The sequence below is a fragment of the Choloepus didactylus genome, chromosome 12 (assembly GCF_015220235.1).
Source record: "Choloepus didactylus isolate mChoDid1 chromosome 12, mChoDid1.pri, whole genome shotgun sequence".
NCBI lineage: Eukaryota > Metazoa > Chordata > Mammalia > Pilosa > Megalonychidae > Choloepus > Choloepus didactylus.
The window spans coordinates 63,375,480-63,393,644 of NC_051318.1; the positions used below are offsets into that span (position 1 = coordinate 63,375,480).

General features: G+C 39.1%; 1 non-coding gene across 1 annotated transcript; it reads left to right on the forward strand.

Moving 5' to 3' along the window:
• Nucleotides 1–17,815: 17,815 nt before the first annotated feature.
• Nucleotides 17,816–17,922, forward strand: LOC119507507. Its single transcript, XR_005211265.1, has one exon. It is a non-coding gene; the product is annotated as a U6 spliceosomal RNA (small nuclear RNA).
• The last annotated feature ends 243 nt before the right edge of the window (nucleotides 17,923–18,165 follow it).

The following is an 18,165-nucleotide window of genomic DNA, read 5'->3' on the forward strand; positions in this document are numbered from 1 at the left end:
AAAAAATAGCAAGTTCTTGGCACTCTAGAGAGCATGTAGTTAAGTGCACAATAAAGGATAATTAGTGTTATCATCATTATAACAATGATAATCTAAAAGCCATAAAAAATATCAAGAACCAAAGTGAATGGAGTTCCCTGTCTACTTATCTGGGGCGGGTTAGCTCAGTTTTCCTTTCCTGTCTCAGTACCTCCCTCTTCCTGATTGTCACCAGGAAAGTCCACTCCCATCCAGAGAAACCTATGCTCAGACTTAACAATAGTGTTACTAACAGACAAAGAACAATTTACTCAATAAAATAACACTAAACAAACAATCGTACATGACATATACATACACTAAGTGGAGATAATTTAGTTACAAATGCATAATGGTTTAATCAAGATATTTCAAGGTTTCACATGATTCTGATGACAAATTATATAGTCCAGGCTTAAGAGAGAGGGAGAAAGAGAGAGATGTTAAATGCAGTGCTTTTTTTTTTTTGAAATAAATTCCAACTTACAGGAACAGTTGCAAAAACAATACAAAACCTACACACAGAACTCCAGCATACCTCAACCCCCCTCCCCTGATACCCCGATCCACCAACTTTAACATCCTGTCACACCACCATTTCTTTCTTTCCCTCCATCCCTGCCTCCCTATCTATCATCCATCATCTATTGCTCTGTCTTCTGAACATATGAGAGCAAGCTGAAGTGCAGTGCTTTTAAAAGTCTCCGTAGTCAAATAAGTTTCAGAAATTCTGGTTTAAACAAAGCTTAAAAAATGGAAGATTCCTTGTAACCTTTAATAAGCTAATGTGCACTTTGGAGCTCAAATAGTGGGTACGTAGGTTGTAGTAAATCCCTAATTTATGTATGCTGGACTCCTGCGAATACTCCTTTGTGTGTGTGTGGTAAAGACTGCTCATGAACTATGTGAACTCTCAACATATTACACAAATGCTGATAAATTCAAAAAATGATTTTCATTGCAGAAGAGAGATAGTTCTATGGGTTCTAACAGGCTGGCAAGCTTCAATGATAAAGGGATTTGATCTCTGAAGAAATGGATGGGATAGAACATTCAAGGTAGGAAGTCAGAAGTAAATTAACATATGACTACTTAAAGATATTCTTACATATTCATTTATTTGTATCCTTCCATTTTTACTTCCTCATCATTTTTATATCCACAAGGGATTTGAGGTAGTTCCCAGTAGTATGCTTAACCCTGAGAACCACTTAGCTGCCATTTCAAAATAGTACTTTACATTCTTTGAGGCATCGTAGTTTTTCACATGCAGGGTTTTCTAAATCTAATGTGTATAACAATGATGGGGAGGAGTTCTTATAAATAATACTGCTTCACAGACCTGTACTCAGATTCCTGAACTTTTAGAAAGTTTCAGATGACTCCATGCAAGTAATGTGAGACTGCACTTTAAAAATATTGCTTTAGATTGATGTTATTTAGAAAAAATATCTAATCACAGACTTTAATATCACTTTACACTCTTGAAAGGTCAGATATTTCTCTAGATAGTCAGATGGACAGACAGATGATAGATCAGATAGATGAGGAGATAAGGAGATGGATCAATGGATGATGGATGGATAGATAGGTAGGTAGGTAGGTAGGTAGATAGATAGATAGATAGATAGATAGATAGATAGAAACAAAGAGTTTTAAAGACCTAAGTTATGAATAGAGATAATATAGATCAGGAATTTATAATTCTCTGCTGGAATATCTGTTCCAGCAAGGAGGTGACTCCAACTTCTAACATTTATTTCAAACCTAGAAATAAAGAAAGGAAGGGAAGAAGGGTAGTATTCCGGTTTGCTAATGCTACCATTATGCAAAATACTAGAAATGGATTGGCTTTTATAAAGGGGGTTTATTTGGTTACAGAGTTACAGTCTTAAGGCCATAATAGTGTCCAAGCTAAGTCATCAACAATAGGGTACATTCACTGAAGGATGGCCAATGGTGTCTGGAAAACCTCTGTTAGCTGTGAAGGCATGTGGCTGGCGTCTGCTTGCCCCCAGGTTGTGTTTCAAAATGGCATTCTCCAAAATGTCAGTGTCAGCTTTCAATGGCTGTCTTCAAAATGCCTCTGTAAGCTGCAGCTGCTCTGAAGTCCTTCTGTTTGTGAGCCCCTTTATAAGACTCCGGTGAACTAATCAAGGCCCACGCTGAATGGGCGGGGCCACACCTCCAGGGAAACATTCAATCAGAGGTTACACCCTAACCAAAGGTGTGGGTCACATCTCCATGGAAACAGCCTAATCCAAAGGTTCCAACCTAATCAAGACTAAATACATCTGCCTCCACAAGACTGCATCAAAGAACGTGGCATTTTGGGGGACATGATACATCCAAACCAGCACAGATAGGAAGTGAAGAAGTGAACCAGGAAGGGAGGGAGAAAGAGAACAGAGCTCGTAGTTGCTGTTAAATATTTCTGATCTTCATTGAGATGGTTTAAAAGGAAGAATTTTACCTTATATAATTATGGTTAATGATAATAAATCATTTGACTTAGACCCGCTGAATCTAATACCTGTAGATAGTACTAGTTGAATCCCAAAGAACCATGGATGCTTGGAAGGAACTTTAGGTATCCTTACTAGCCTCTCCCCCTCATTTTCCAAATGATGAAAATGGAAACCAGGTGCTGTGACATGCTGAAGGTTGGAGAGGCAGGTAATGGGGGTGATACAATCAGTCTTTCATTTTGACTGTTGTGTCCTGGCCAAAAGGTGCATGGGATGCTGAAACTAAGAACAATGGGGAAAGGGGATATGTCTGAAACAGAGCCAGGGGCAAGGCCTGCAGAGTGAGCCACAGCGCAAGCCACTACGATATCTAAAGAGCAGGAAAAATCAGCCAAGTGGGGCCGCAGCCCCATCGAAGGGGTCCACTGTATGGTGGAGCCCAGCAACAAGAACCATCCGGGGGTTGAGAAGGTTGGGTTAATATCTGTAAGTCTCTAGAAAATAGTATTAAGAATGCTGTTTTACAACATTATTTATGAACAGCTAAGGGACAACAAAGGGAAATTAACACACACAAACACAAACATGACACAGGATGGTGTCACTTGCAGGGTCCTTAGTGGGCAGGGTGAGGCTTCCTGGGTGCATCAGAACCACGGCTGGTGATTCCAGCTTGTCCCAGCCCCATTCCAACCTCCCTTAGCAATTACCTGCCATGTGTTCTCAGCCACACCCATCTGGGCACCAATGACTGACTCAGACTAACAGAATTAAAAGCTTTGTTCCCACCCACCTGTAAGTGGAAACTGTCCATAGTTGTCTTAAGTCAGAGAGCCTGGAGGTTGACAGAGTCCTCTGTGCCAGGAACATTTCAAGTTCCATAACCAGCCCTCACTGCCATGAGCAGTCTGCCAAAATGACCCCTGAGTTCTGGTTTGCTATAGTTGGTTTCTCTTGCCAGTGTCTTCCCCATGTTGAGGAAGCTGGAACCTAACACTGAATGGGGGAGCTGGACTTTTGTCATCAGGTGGGGAAGGGTAGGAAGATGGGAGATGATAGAATTCCAATTCTCAAGGAGAAGGAGGCTGCAAGGGAAAAGTAGTACATTGGGGATTTGGCCAAGCAGACTGCAGGTTAAGGCAAGGGCCAATCAAGATCTGGAAAGCAAAAGGCCATGCTGCAAAAGGAGGAAATTGGAAGAGCACAGATGAAGACTGTGGTGAAGGCCTGAGTTCAAGGAGCATATGATACCTGGATGATGTCAGACATCAGGCTCAGGGCTGGGATGATGAAGCTTTCATTAAACTTGTGGCCTAGGATCGAGTCAGATCAGGAACCAGATGTGGCTGAATTCAAGGGATGACAGTCCTGGGTACCCTTGAGAATAATTGGAGAAGACTGAGACTGACTTTCATTTATGGTTTTAAAACAGTAACACTTTTCATTAATTATTCTTTGAATGTTGAAATGTTTTCTCTACCACTTTTGACACGTCTGTCTTCTCAATGCTTTTGCAATGTGATGACTAAGGTGCATAATGGTTAGAAGAAAAAATAAAACTCTGCAAGGCTGGGTTCGTTTTTATGGCAGCCTGATATTTTTTGAAGTTAGATATGAAAAGACCATCAGTCACTGAAGTGTTAGACATAATGAGTGCCTGAGTGACACAGTACAGTAACTGAAGTGCCTAGTTTCTGTTCCCAGAAAAGGACTCAAAGCCTCTTCACCCAGAAGCCTGGTTCCTACCCCTTCCCTAAGGCTTCCTTCAGCATTTCCTCTAGCAGTCTCTTATGGTTCTAGTCTTTTTACTTGTCTACATCTGCTCCTTCTGTGTCCCTCCCTCCTCAGTTCTCCAGGGTTTGTTTTTCTACTCCTTCCTCCTTTCACTTGATGGTGATTCTTGTCAACATCCAATCTGCTTATGACCTCGCCGACTATCTCTGTGCCAACGACTTCAAGATCTCTTAGGAATAACTTGGCATTTCTATATCAAAATTTCTTACTACCTAAAGACTCAGCATAAAGAGAACAGATCCATTCCTTCTCCTGATCATTTAACTCTGTGTTTGTAGAACCCCATGTCTTCCAATGGACCAATCCGATCCTGAGCTCCTCAACATTCTCTCTCAAAGCATGACTTCTTTCACATACCCATCTTGATTTCCTATTTGGGCCTGACTATCTTTTGCTTTGGCTTGTATAATGACCTTTCATTCTTCTACCCTAACTGAACACCTCAGAGGTGTATCATAAATATGTCATTACTGAGTCCAAGATAGAGTGTATTCAGCAAGTCTATTGTGCTTATGGAGTTTGGAAACTGTGGAGTGACCTAATTACCAAAGAAAGAATTTGAAATTACAGCATGAGGGCAGAACAACCCCACCACCACCACCAACTTAACCCCACAATGCCATCCCCCAAACCCCTGTGCCAAGTGATGCATTCAGCCCCTGTGATCTTCCAGAAAATGTCTACTGACTCGATCTACCTAGCTGGTGAATAACTGAAGAAACTCTAGATTCTTTATGATTTTCATGTAAAAAAAAAAAAGAATTCTCCAAGGAACCCATAAAAGCATTTCCTAAATAAATACTGTTCAACCGAACAGCAGGGAATAAATTTTTTAAAGTATTACTTGTGTACTTTAAAAATCTGTTTATCAGAACTCTTAGATTCCATTTATTTTCCTCAACATAATTTTTGTTGATGAAAAACAAAATTAAGAAGGAAGAAAGCATGTTCTTCCCACATCTCACCTACTTTGTTCAAGCTCCTCCCACTACTCACCTAACCCCACCCAACCTAAATGCACCCCCAGTCCCAGCTGTTTGGGAAAATTCCTGAGAAGCTGCATGATTCAGACTCATTCACCTACACCCAATGAATCAGGACCCAGTTCTCTGCTCTCCTTCAGACAACGTTTATTGAATTGAACATGAACGTGTGAGGTTTGAGTGTGTATGTGTGTATGTGTGATGCTCTTGTTTTCAAGAAGTTCACTATGTAGTAGATATGCAGAAATTGGTATTTAGTGAAGTATCCAGTAGTTGCTATTCACTGTGCTAGGTCCTTTACATCCTTTACTGCACTTAAGCTTTACAGCTTTGCAATAAAGTAGGTATTATTATTCCCATGTTAGAAATAAAACAAACAAAAAGCAATAAAAAACTGAGGAACATCAACACTGTACTGCAAGTTCTAACCAGAGCAACTGGGCAAGAAAAATAAAAAATAAAAACATCCAAATTGGAAAGGAATAAGTAAAACTTTCCCTTTTTGTAGATGTGATCTTATATAGAGAGGAAATCTGAAAAATCCACAACAAAGCTACTAAAGCTAATAAATGAATTCAGCAAAGTGGCAGGGTACAGATCAACAGGCAAAAATCAGAATTGTTTCTATACATTAGTAATGAACAAGCTGAAGAGAAACTTTTTTTAAAATCCCGTTTACAATAGCAACTAAAAGAATCGAATATCTAGAAATAAATTTAACCAAGAATAGAAGGGACTTGTGCATGGAAAACTACAAAACATTGCTAAAAGAAATCAAATAAAAACTAAATAAGGAGAAGGACATTCCACTTTCATGGATTGGAAGACAAATACTAAGATGTCATTTCTACCCAAAGCAATTTATAGGTTCAACACAATCCCAATCAAAATTTCGATTGTCTCCTTTGAAGAAATGGAAGAGCCATTCATCAAATGTATATGGAAAGGTAAGGGGCCCTGAATAGCCAAAACCATCTTGAAAAAAGAAGAATGAAGTTGGAGGACTCAAACTTCCTGATTTTAAAACTTAATACAGTAATCAAAAAGCATGGACAGATATATAGACTGATGGACTCAAATGGAAAATTCAGAAATAAGCTTTCACTTCAATGGCCAATTGATTTTTTTGACAAGGGTGCCAAGTCCACTCAAAGGGGAAAGAATATTCTCTTCAGCAAATGGTTCTAGGAAAACTGGATGTCCATTTGCAAAAGAATGAAGGTGGCACCCTATCTCACACCATATTTAAAAATTAACTTAAAATGGATCAAAGACTTAAGTTTGAGAACCAGGACTATAAAGTTTCTAGAAGGAAATAAAGGACTTAGACTTCACACCCAAAGCATATGCTACAAAAGAAAAAAAAAAAAAAAAAAAAAAAAAAAACTAGACTCTGTTTTCTCCCATCTTAAAAAGCTTTCCCTAGAAATCACCCCACTCTTCCCACCAATTACTACCCCATTTCTTTGTTCCTCTTTGCAACAGATTTCCCCTAAATAGTGTGTCTGTTCTCTGCTACCAATCCCTCTCATCCCATTCTTTATTCAATCCATTCCAATTAGGCTTTTGTCTCTATAAATACAGTGAAACTGCTCACACTGGTGTCAAAGTCAACAACCACCACCTCCATTTTGCTAAATACAAGGTCCATTGCAGCATCACATGACTTGTTCTGTGTCCAGCATCTCTTGCTTTTACTGCAGGACATCAATATCTCCTGGTTTTCCCCCTTGCTCCTTGATTATATCTTCTCAGTCTCTTCACTGGATCCTCCTCTTGTCTCTGACCTCTTAGTAATGGAATGCCTAGGGACTTTTAGGGGCTCAACCTGAAACACCTTCTCTTCTCTTTTTCACATCCTGTCTGAGTAATCTCCTCCAATCTCATGGCTTTAAAGCATATCTATTTGCAGATGACTCCCAAATTTGTATCTCTACCATTGACTTCTTCTTTGATTTCCCATTTCATATGTTCAACTGCCTATTCCATACAGCCACTTGGATGTCTAATAGATATTTTAAACCATGTCCAAAATTAAACTCTTGATCTTCTCCCCAGAGCATGCTCTGCCTACGGTTTTCCCGTTGGTCTGTGTGCTCAGGTCAAAATATTTGAAGTCATTGTTGAAACCTCTCTTTTTCCCATATCGCAAATATTATTGGTTCTATAAAAATATATCCAAAAAAAAACCAGTCATTCTTACAGTGCCCATTACCTCTTGCTAAATTATTGCAATAGCTTCCTAATGGTTCTATCTGCTTCTACTCAAAATAAAGGATAATATCCTAAAATATCCAACTATCCTACAAAGATTTACATGATCTGGCCTTCTTTACTTCTGTGACCCCATCTTATATTACTTTTCTTCATATTCATTCAGCTTCACAACACTGGTCTTGTTTTACCCCAGGCACCCCATGAACTCTCCCATCTCTGAGCCTTCACCATTACTCCTTCTTTGCCTGAAACACTCTTCCTCCAAGGTCAGTGTAGCTGTTCTCTCACCCAATCCATGTCTTTGCTCATATGTTGTCTTCTCAGACTACCCCTGGCCATCCCTGATTAAGAGTGCCAATCTCCTTCCCTCCCTCCAGAACTCACCGTCCTCCCTTCTTGCTTTATTTTTCTCCATAGTACTTATAACCTTGTTATGTATTATTTAATTCATTTATTTATTTTGTTTATTCTCTTCTCTTCCCTCAGAATATAAATTCCATGAGAGCATGGTGTTATGTGTGCATCTGTGCGTCTCTGTTCCCAGCAACCAGGACCATGCCAGGCACATAGTAGGCAACTAATGCATATTTGCTGAATGAATCATTAAATGTTTTACTGCTGCTTTACAGCTATTTACTTACATATGTGATTATTGCAACATGTCTATAAAAAACTGACTATAACATAAAACAGAATTAAATAACTTTCCAAGTACTTTCCAAGTTAAAGTCTAGCTTATACATATGGATTACTAATCATTGGCTGAAATTGTATTCATACAAAACGACTGTTTCTCCTACATCTTTTTAAGCTCTCCTTGTTCTTTCTAGTAACATATGAACTTTACTTTTAGAACCAGTGTCTCACCTTTGCTGACAAAGAGAAAAATCAAGTGGTGTGAAGAATAGTCTTTATCTTGGTCATCAGTGATACATACAAGTGTCAGCAGAGGAAAAATAACTGGCTACCTTCAAGTATCCTCACAGCAATAACATTTTCACCCTAAGCCTCTCAGGCTCAAAAACCTAACTTTGTCAGGGCACCAAAAGCAAACACAAGCTCTCAGAATGAACTCATAGTGATCAAATTCACAAACAGGTATATAAAGCCAGAATGCCAGCTACAAACAGAACTATCATAAAGTCCCCAATATTTGAGTGGACATAATCGGTACATCCTCCCCTATGTGGTTAGCTAAATCATAAGCAGAAAGTTGACTGGTAAGCATATAAGAGAGGAAAAGAAATTACCTTAAATGAGTGTATAATGACATTAGTCTAAAGCAGCCTAAGGTATCCCGAGCCACAATAGGGATAGCCTTGCCAGGGGATCTGGAGGTCCAAAGTCTGTTGGTCCCCACTCTCTCTCCCTTACAGAATACTTGGATAAGCATTTGTGTATTGGCCTCTGTGATCCTCCTCACATAATATTAACAATATCTTTCTTTAACAGCATTGATTCATTCAATTTGGTTATTAAGTATGGTAGTCCTGAAAACCATTCTGTCTGCTTAAGATAACTTGACATACAGACTAATCGTATAATCATTGATTCCATAGGTAAATTCTCAGAGTGTAATTATATTCCATTTATTTACATATAGACATCACTGGGCATTTTAGAATAAGTATGAGAAAAGTGCAACCAGAGGTATCTTTCAGGAGAAAAGCAGAACTATGTAGGATTCTTACAGTACTTCATCTTCCTTCTTCATTTATGCACATGGCTGGTATATCTTGATATGTGTCAGAAAACTGATTACAGAGGAAAATTCAGTTAGTTGCAGCAAATATCCCCCAGACTGCCCATGCTTCTCTGGTACTTTTTCAATGAGTTATCATTACAGTGGTATGTTAGTATTTAATCCATGTCATCCCTGTGAACCATATAATATGTATCAACAAGGAAACAATTTTATATTATATTGTCTTTTTTGTTCTAAGCAATCTAAACTCATCTTCATCATCAAGAGCATTTGTGATGTTCATTTTACTGCACTACAAAGAGCAAGATATCAATAATATTGTTTTCTCTGCTCTTTTTTGCACCCTGAATTCATTTTCTTTGAAAGCTAGTCAAAAGATTGTAGCTTACTGCCTCTAAACTTATTATTTATACAATAAGATAATTTTCACAGAATGCAATAAGTATGGATGGAATTCAAACTACTGATGTCTATATTAAGATCATATTTTTCAACTAAAGTAGTCTCTTTTAAATTAATTGCAGAATACCAGTTAATTCTTTTGAGCCTTTAGATTTTATAGGATAAGCAATTAACTCCTCTGACCCTCCTTCATCTTTTTAACTCTGAGAACTACTGCTGTTAGTGTTCATTGTCAGATGGGCTTTCTCCTATTTGCCTCAGACAGATGCAGATCTCAGCCATGGTGCCCAAACTTCTAAACAGAGGTGAGCATTACCCTGCTGAGGCCCCTCCCATTGGAGGTGTCCTGCACGCGCACTCTGATGGAAACACCACCAAGGTGATCTTCCCCATCCGTTCAGCATTTCTTGGGAGGCACCGCAGATGGGGGAGTAAATGTTGGAGGGGGAATAGACTGTTTCCCCTCACATTGGTCTGTGCTAGATTTTCCACCCAAAAAGCCAGGAAGCTGCACAAATTCCTGGCAAGCGGCCACCTTCAGTTTTCTCAGGAGCAGATAGAGTGGTTCCCCTGTATTTTAAGGAGACAAATGCTGCCTTATTAAACCTAATCGTGACTTAGCGAATGATAGGAAAGAACTGAGCCTGAGAAATAAGGCTAGGGAGCATTCTAAATGCATCAACTTTTCTTTCCCAAAAGACAGAAAAATAGTTTACAAAATGTGCTCTTTTCAGGGGGAAGCCGCCCACCCTCTGACTCTGAGTACAAGAATATGCTATTTATATTTCATTCTGTAACTCCCAAACAGAATTTGATTAAACCCTAATACCAGGTGGCCCTCACATCAGTGCATTGAAAGGTACACAGTTGTCATCTATTTAAAGCAGCATGCAGCCACTTACAACAGAACCACGTCCAGAATTGCTGACCATTTCTTCTGATATCTGTAACTAGTGATCTAGGGGTGATATTGAAGTGTGAGCATCTGGAAAAGGCAAGCCTGGGAGTGGTGTTGAAGCAGGAGGCCTGAGGAACTGGCATGGAAGAAGGTTTGGGAAAGAGGCCTCTGGAAGTAAGAAAAAGAAGTTTCGGGGAGGTGAATGAATGCCAAAAAACACATTTCTACTTGGAAAGAGTGTCTCAGGAAAAGTTACTAAAAATTGCCTTTGCCATGCAACTTCGGTAATCAATTTATTTTTTCATTAATTCCCTAATATACAGTTGCTGTGACTTTTTAAATTCCACTATTTACATTTTAATTTGGTCTATTCAAAATAAAGTTGTTGTCCGCCTCTTTTTATTTCTAAGAGATAATTTGTTAGTTCATTTCTTTTTTAAAATATATATTGTTGAATATTCCTTGTGAAACACTTTGCAGTGTGCCACAGTGGATGTAAGATGAATAAAACCAAGAATTAGAAAAAGCAAGTTTCTCAGGGGAATCATTTGCTGTTTTTAAGCCTTGACTTCTTAATCTATTAAATGAGAAAATACGTTAGGAGAGCTCTAAATCTGTTTACAATGTTAACATTCCTTCATAGGTCTTACTTTATTCTTCCTTTCTAGTCTGCTTTCTTCAAGAACCTCTTTTTCTTTTATGTCACACTTTCTGATCCATATTACTTCCCTGGAAAATTTTATCTACTCCATGGCTTTAATTTCTATATATAAGTTTATAATTCCCAAATATAATGATGGTAGATAGATGAGAAATAGATAAGCAGATATAGATAGATTTATATCCTCATCTCCAAACCTCTATCCAACTTCCTTCTGACTATCTCCACCTTATGTCCCAAATTCATCTCAAGCTTTCATGTCCCAAATTTAAAACAAAACAAAATAAAACAAAAGCTTCTCTTGTTGTATCTTTCTCAATGTGCTTCTATCTAGTTGATTACCAAAACCAAGAACTGGGAATATTCCTCAGTAGCTTCTCTCACTAACCAACTGATAACGTAACCTGTTGATTCGTCCTCTTATATGCTTCCAGTAAATCCTCCAGGTCACCACCTGAATGGCTTGCCCAAATTACAATAATAGTATTTCATTACTTTTGTAATTTTGAAATAATTAAACATGTTTTTTGCTGCCACCAACTTCCTAAATTCCATCAGTGTTTCTCCATCACCCAGGTGTGCTTCTCAATCTGAAATACACTTTCCCCAGGAGTACTGGCGGTGTGCCAGGGGAATTGAAAACCCAGGATAACATCTAGGAAATTCAGTTTTTCTTGATGGCAAGCAATTTAAAGTATTATTTTAGCACTTGCACTAATGGGAAAATAACATGATAGATTGCAGAAATATGCAAGGTGAAATAAATTTTTCACTTGTGATAGCCCACATCAGGTTATGTCCCCTAAACCCACAGTGGTGGTGGTAATAGAGTTATTTGCTACCCTTTGGAGTACTTTGGACAAAATGTTGAGACATACTGTTAATGCAGAATAAAATCAAGATTTCTACTTTTTAGAACTGTCTTTAAAATCCTCCATCATCTGATCCATTCCTTTTCCTTGAGAGCCCCATCGTCTTGCCTGTCTTCCCTCTCACCTGATACTCCGATCATGGCAAGTCACCGGCATCTCTGAACATGCTATGTTGTTTCATGTATAAAGGCATGTGTTAGAAAAGGGTACAGAATAAGAGGGAACAGTGAGTAAGCTTAGAGGACCTAGTTGGAAGTAGAAAGAGTTGAGTTTGGGAAGAGGTGACAAAGGATTATTGGGGCTAGCTTATGAAGAACATCGTCTGCCACGGTAAGAAGGTTGGACTTAATTTTAGAGGCAGTGGGTAGTCCCTGAATGTTTTAAGTAGAAGAATGACAGGATCATTGGTCTTTTAGAAATAAATGCTCTAAGCTAAATTATGATACTTGTAAAGTGGCATGTGGATCAAAGGGAAAAGACTGGTGTGGAATCTCCAAACAGTGGTCCAAGTGAAAGATGAAATCCAGAACCATCACTGAAGAGTCAGCTCATGGAACTGTAAGTGACATTTTCACTATGGGTTTGAGGTTAAAAACAAAAAATTCAACCACTACAGGAACTGCAATAATGATTCATTTTGTAAACATCCTGTAGTAGATGTTTCAGGTACCCATTTTAGTGTAAGCACATTCAGTTTTACTAGTTGAAACCTCAATGTATATAAATGCAAAACAATGAGACAATTCACATATAAACTTCATGCCTCTTTGGTGTTGCATGTGCATTCTGTTCCCATTGCTTAGCATGCCCTTGTCACCCCAGACTCCATTCCGACTGTGGAACCCTTCACCATATTTCAAAACCAGGTAAAAGATACCTTCTTAGAGAATGCTCTGTTGCTGCAACCCATTGGTTGCCATCTGCATCAGGAGCTTCCATCCTTGTGTGCCCAGAAGCTCTGTGTACACATGGGTCTGATAACCTCATCTCACTGTAACCCATAGCTGTACCCTTAGGCCACCTCCATCCATTAGGAATCATGAATACTGCTGCCAGAAACATCGGTGTAGAAGTGTCTGTCCGAGCCCCTGCTTTCAGTTCCTCCGAGTATATACCTAGTAACAGGATTGTTTGGATCACATGGCAAACCTATACTTAGTTCCCGTGGAACTACCACACTGCCCTCCAGAGGGGCTGCACAATTCTACTTCCCTACCAACAGTGAATAGGTACATACCTCTTTCTCCATATCTTCTCCAGCACTTGTAATTTTCTGTTTAAAATAAACAGTTTCATTCACACACCATAGAATCCATCCTAAGTGTACATCCTAAGTTATTTTTAATTGAACATTGTCATGCTTTTCCAAACTAGAATACATAGTCAGAAAGAAGTGAATTGCATTTGATTATTACACATGATGAATCTGCATGGGTAAATATGCTTCTGAGAGAACTGGTAACAAAAAATACTTCTTTCCATTGCTTCCAAAACACTCATCCCAAAGCACTCTCATATTCTAGCTGTGGATACGTGGCCTATGCCTCTGCAGAGACTGTTGCCCACCACAGAAATGCTTTCCAGGGCATGCAGTAGATGGAGCAGGTCAGGGTGCTGGACTGTGTCAGAGAGTCCCTGCACAGGCTGTACTGTCTTGTGCACAAAGGTCTTGTCCCATTGCTGGCTGTAGCTATTCATGTAAAACCTGTGACTAGCAAAGGACTAGCTTCCTCAAGTGTAGAGCTTGTGGTTTATTTTGTTTGTTTAATGCAGGGCTCCCTTTTCGATAGCAAGGTTCACAGTGGTATCAGCAGGAATAGAGGAATCAGGGCTCCCTAATGCTAACCAAAGGAGCCCCATTGCCTTTGAAATGACCTTGGTGAGACTGTGTACTCCAGAAATAGGAAATGTGATTCTGTTCCGATTGTCATCTACCTATCTGGAATGGCACAAAGGAAAATTTCTGATGTCACACACAGGATGCTTATCACAAAAAAGAAGTTTGAAACTCTGTAAAATTGCTTTTGTTTATGTGGGTTCAATTTTCAGAGGCTAGAAACCCTTAAACCTAGACAAGGCACTCTAAGAATGTAAAGCACATTTCTCAAAAAATACTTATTGCTGACCTTTTTTAATTCAAAGAATTATTTAAGGGCTTGGAACCTTGAATGAGGATGAAGACAAAGTGAACAAGACAGTTTCTCATCACAGTCTAGTTGGAGAAGCAGGGCAAATACGAGAAGGAATAAACTTTCAAGGTCAAATTTATGTAAGAAACTGAGACTTCTAAGTGGATGAGTATTAGGGTCAATAACAAAGAATCATGAGTCTCCTTGGCCATGATTATCGGTTTGGAAAAGGAAAAGCCATCCCAAAACATAATTCTGTACCATAAGTAAACCTTCTGCTTTGTGTCTCCATATACTTTGGAAAGATAGAGTTTTCTTGTTATTCTTGTTACTTTTGTTTTTGTTATTTAATAATCAGTTGACTAGGAAGTACACAAAGAAATTAATGTTGACTCCTTCCCCCTTCTCAGACTTCCCCACAATCCCTTCCTCTTCTTAGCAATGTTCTGAAGGTGATTGTTCTAGTTTGCTAATGCTGCCAGAATGCAAAACACCAGAAATGGATTGGCTTTTATAAAAGGGGGTTTATTTGGTTACACAGTTACAGTCTTAAGGCCATAAGGTGTCCAAGGTAACGTATCAACAATTGGGTACCTTCACTGGAGGATGGCTACTGGAGTCCAGAATACCTCTGTTAGCTGGGAAGGCACGTGCTGGCGTCTGCTCCAAGTTCTGGTTTCAAAATAGCTTTCTCCCAGGACGTTCCTCTCTAGGCTTCAGCTCCTCAAATATGTCACTCTTAGTTGCTCTTGGGGCGTTTGTCCTCTCTTAGCTTCTCCGGAACAAAAGTCTGCTTTCAAAGGCCATCTCCAAAATGTCTCTGTAAGCTGAAGCTCCTCTCTCACTACCAGTGCCTTCTTCAGTGTCCCTTTTGGCTGTAGCTCCTCTTCAAAATGTCACTCTCAGCTGCACTCAGTTCCTTCTGTTGGTCAGCTCATTTATATGGCTCCAGTGATTTAATTTAGACCCACCCTAAATGGGTGGGGTAACACTTCCATGGAAATTATCCAATCGGAGTCATCACCCACAGTTGGGTGGGGTGCATCTCCATGGAAACACTCAAAGAATTACAGTCTAATCAACACTGATATGTCTGCCCACACAAGATTACATCAAAGAAAATGGCATTTTGGGGGACAGAATACATTCAAACCAGCACAATGATTATTCACATGGTAAGGCAAATTATTTTATAACACTCCCAGATATTGTAACAGCATTATTTCATCCAGTGAACACAGTTTTGGGGATTTTTTGATTCAATATTTCATATTGTCAATTCAGACAAAAATATTAAAGATATTTTGAATATTCAATTTTATAAAGTTGGATGCTTTCTGTCAATTTTTTTCCAGAGTGTACAGAGATCTGATGTAATAATGAAAACCAGTAAAAAATCAGATTTTTTAGATAGATTGTATTTCATTCCTGGATTTAAAAATTTTTGATTGAGACTTTGCTAATATATAGTAAAAATTCATGTTTTCAAGGTTCTGTATTGAATGATGCATACTCTGAAGCTGGTATATAGAAAAGAGGTTCTTAGGGGGATCCAACCTGGATGCCAAGCTTCTACATCCACTTTATGGATTTCTGTAATTTCAAATTTTGACCTTCATAGGAGATATTTCCAAAGAAGTATATATACTAAAGCCACACTTTGAGATAGACAAATCTGGAGAACCTCAAACTAGTATATAAAATATATCATAATAGGGAGAGCAAGCTATTTGAGGGAAGAAGGTTTAGTCCCAGCCCAAGCTTCTAATTTCACTGGCAATGTTACTTTGGGCATATCACTAACCTCTCTGCTCTAAGTTAACACATCTCCCCTATTGATAGTGGTTTTGTTCATGAAATAAAATGAACAAAATGTGAAGTTAAGAGCAAAATAAAGCATTGATAGAAATACTCAAGAGAGTATCATAGGATGCAGCAAGGGATTGGCATATTTCTTCTTTCTTATCCTCTTACCTTTTATTTGCTCAGCAAAATATTTATTAAGTGTGTGCCTGCTAAGTGTTGGTAAGCACTGGATAAACACAGATGAAAGTGACATGGACCCCCCTGACCTGAAGAAGCAATGAAATGACATGATCTGAATTAGGCTTTATAAGGATCATGCTAGCTGCCATGTTGAGAATGCACTAGAGGGTAGTAAAGGTAGAAGAAGAGATGCCTTATTTATAAACTATTGTATAATTTAGGTGAGAAATGAGGGTGGCTTAGTCAAGGAGAGTATTGTTGTAAGCAATGAGATGTCAACTATGGTGAGGACTGATGACTGAGTCTTGGATTTAGCATGGCAAAAAAAGAACTGGTGTCCTTGGTACAGAGGCAAAGCCCAATCAAAGCAAGGAGATGGAAAGAGGGTCCTATAAAGAGTCTGAATATGTGAGAGAGTTACTTATAAGATAATGAGAATTCCATGGGGCCTACTGGAAAGAGTTGGGATGTAGGTCAACAGTAGAGGGAAGAGTAAAAGGGGAAAAAGGACCAGGTTCAGAGAGGCTTACTTTGTGGGCAGTGGAAGAAGGCCTGAGTGCATGACTGCATGAATGTCCATGAGGTTGGAAAGACAGACAGAGGTGTGGTGCCTCAGCAGAGAACGCATCCTAAGTGTGTGGGGGAGAAAGTCGTCTGTCTCCACAGTTGTCCAATTCCATGCAAAATCAACTGTTATCTGTTTGGCTCAGGGACAAAGGTAAACATAGCAGAACTTAGTGCAGTGATAGAAGGCTAGCCCTTGAACAGATCGTTCATCAGGTACCTGTGGAGGAGTTGGATTACATATACTTATGCCAATTATATATATAATATATATATATATGTGTGTGTCTGCCACATATAATCCTCACAAAAAAAACCCGAAAAGTAGACATTACCATCACATTCTAAAGATGACAAAACTGAGGCTCTGAGAAGTTAAATAACTTACCCATCTTCACAGTCAGTAAGTGATAAAACAAGGATTCAGAGACTTCTATGGAATATGGCACAGTAGAGAGCTCCGGGACTCAATCCTCCCACCAGAACAACTATTAAACAGACAGGAACCATATGAAACAACTATACTGAAGCTCAAGAGGCCAGAGGAATACTGTACAACACCCTGAGAAAAGTGGGACGAAGAGGCAGACAAATCATAGTAAAGAACTGTTACTGGCATGCATCTTACACTCTTGCAGCAAGCCACTGTGGAGTCCAGTCACTGGCTAGCTGCTGGGGACAGAAAGGGAAGTAAAAACCCTCTTTCCCAAGAACAGGGGTGGGTACAGCCAATCGCTGATCATGGCTTTTGGTTGGCAAGTTCAGATCACTAGATCCTGGCTCTCGGGGCAGCTATTGTTTAAACCTGCCCTGGACAAAAGTGGCAGTGAATGTTTCAATTCCACCCTGACAAAAGCAGTGACAGACATTGTTTGTGCCCACCCAGACAAAAGTCCAGGAGAAGACAGAGACCCAGAGAGACATGGAAAGCCCTGCACACTGCCTTTGCCTTGGGCAGACCTTCCTGATAGCAGGGCTAAAGGTTAAAAAAAAAAAAAAAGAAAGAAAAAGAAAAGAAAAAAAAAAAAATCTCATCACTAGCTGGTTACCGAACCAAGAAACAGACTTCCCAGGGAATAAGTCTTAGAGATAACATTTAAATAAATGAAAATATATGGGTGCTCACTTCGGCAGCACATATACTAAAATTGGAATGACACAGAGAAGATTAGCATGGCCCCTGCGCAAAGGATGACACGCAATTCATGAAGTGTTCCATATTTTTCTTTGAGAAGATCAACAAGATTGACAAGCCCATAGCTAGACTAACAAAATCGAAAAGAGCGAAGACCCATATAAGCAAAATAATGAATCAGAAAGGTGACATTACTGTGGATCCAGAAGAAATTAAAAAAATTATAAGAGGATACTATGAACAATTGTATGGCAACAAACTGGATAATGTAGAGGAAATGGACAATTTCCTGGAAACATACGAACAACCTAGACTGACCAGAGAAGAAATAGA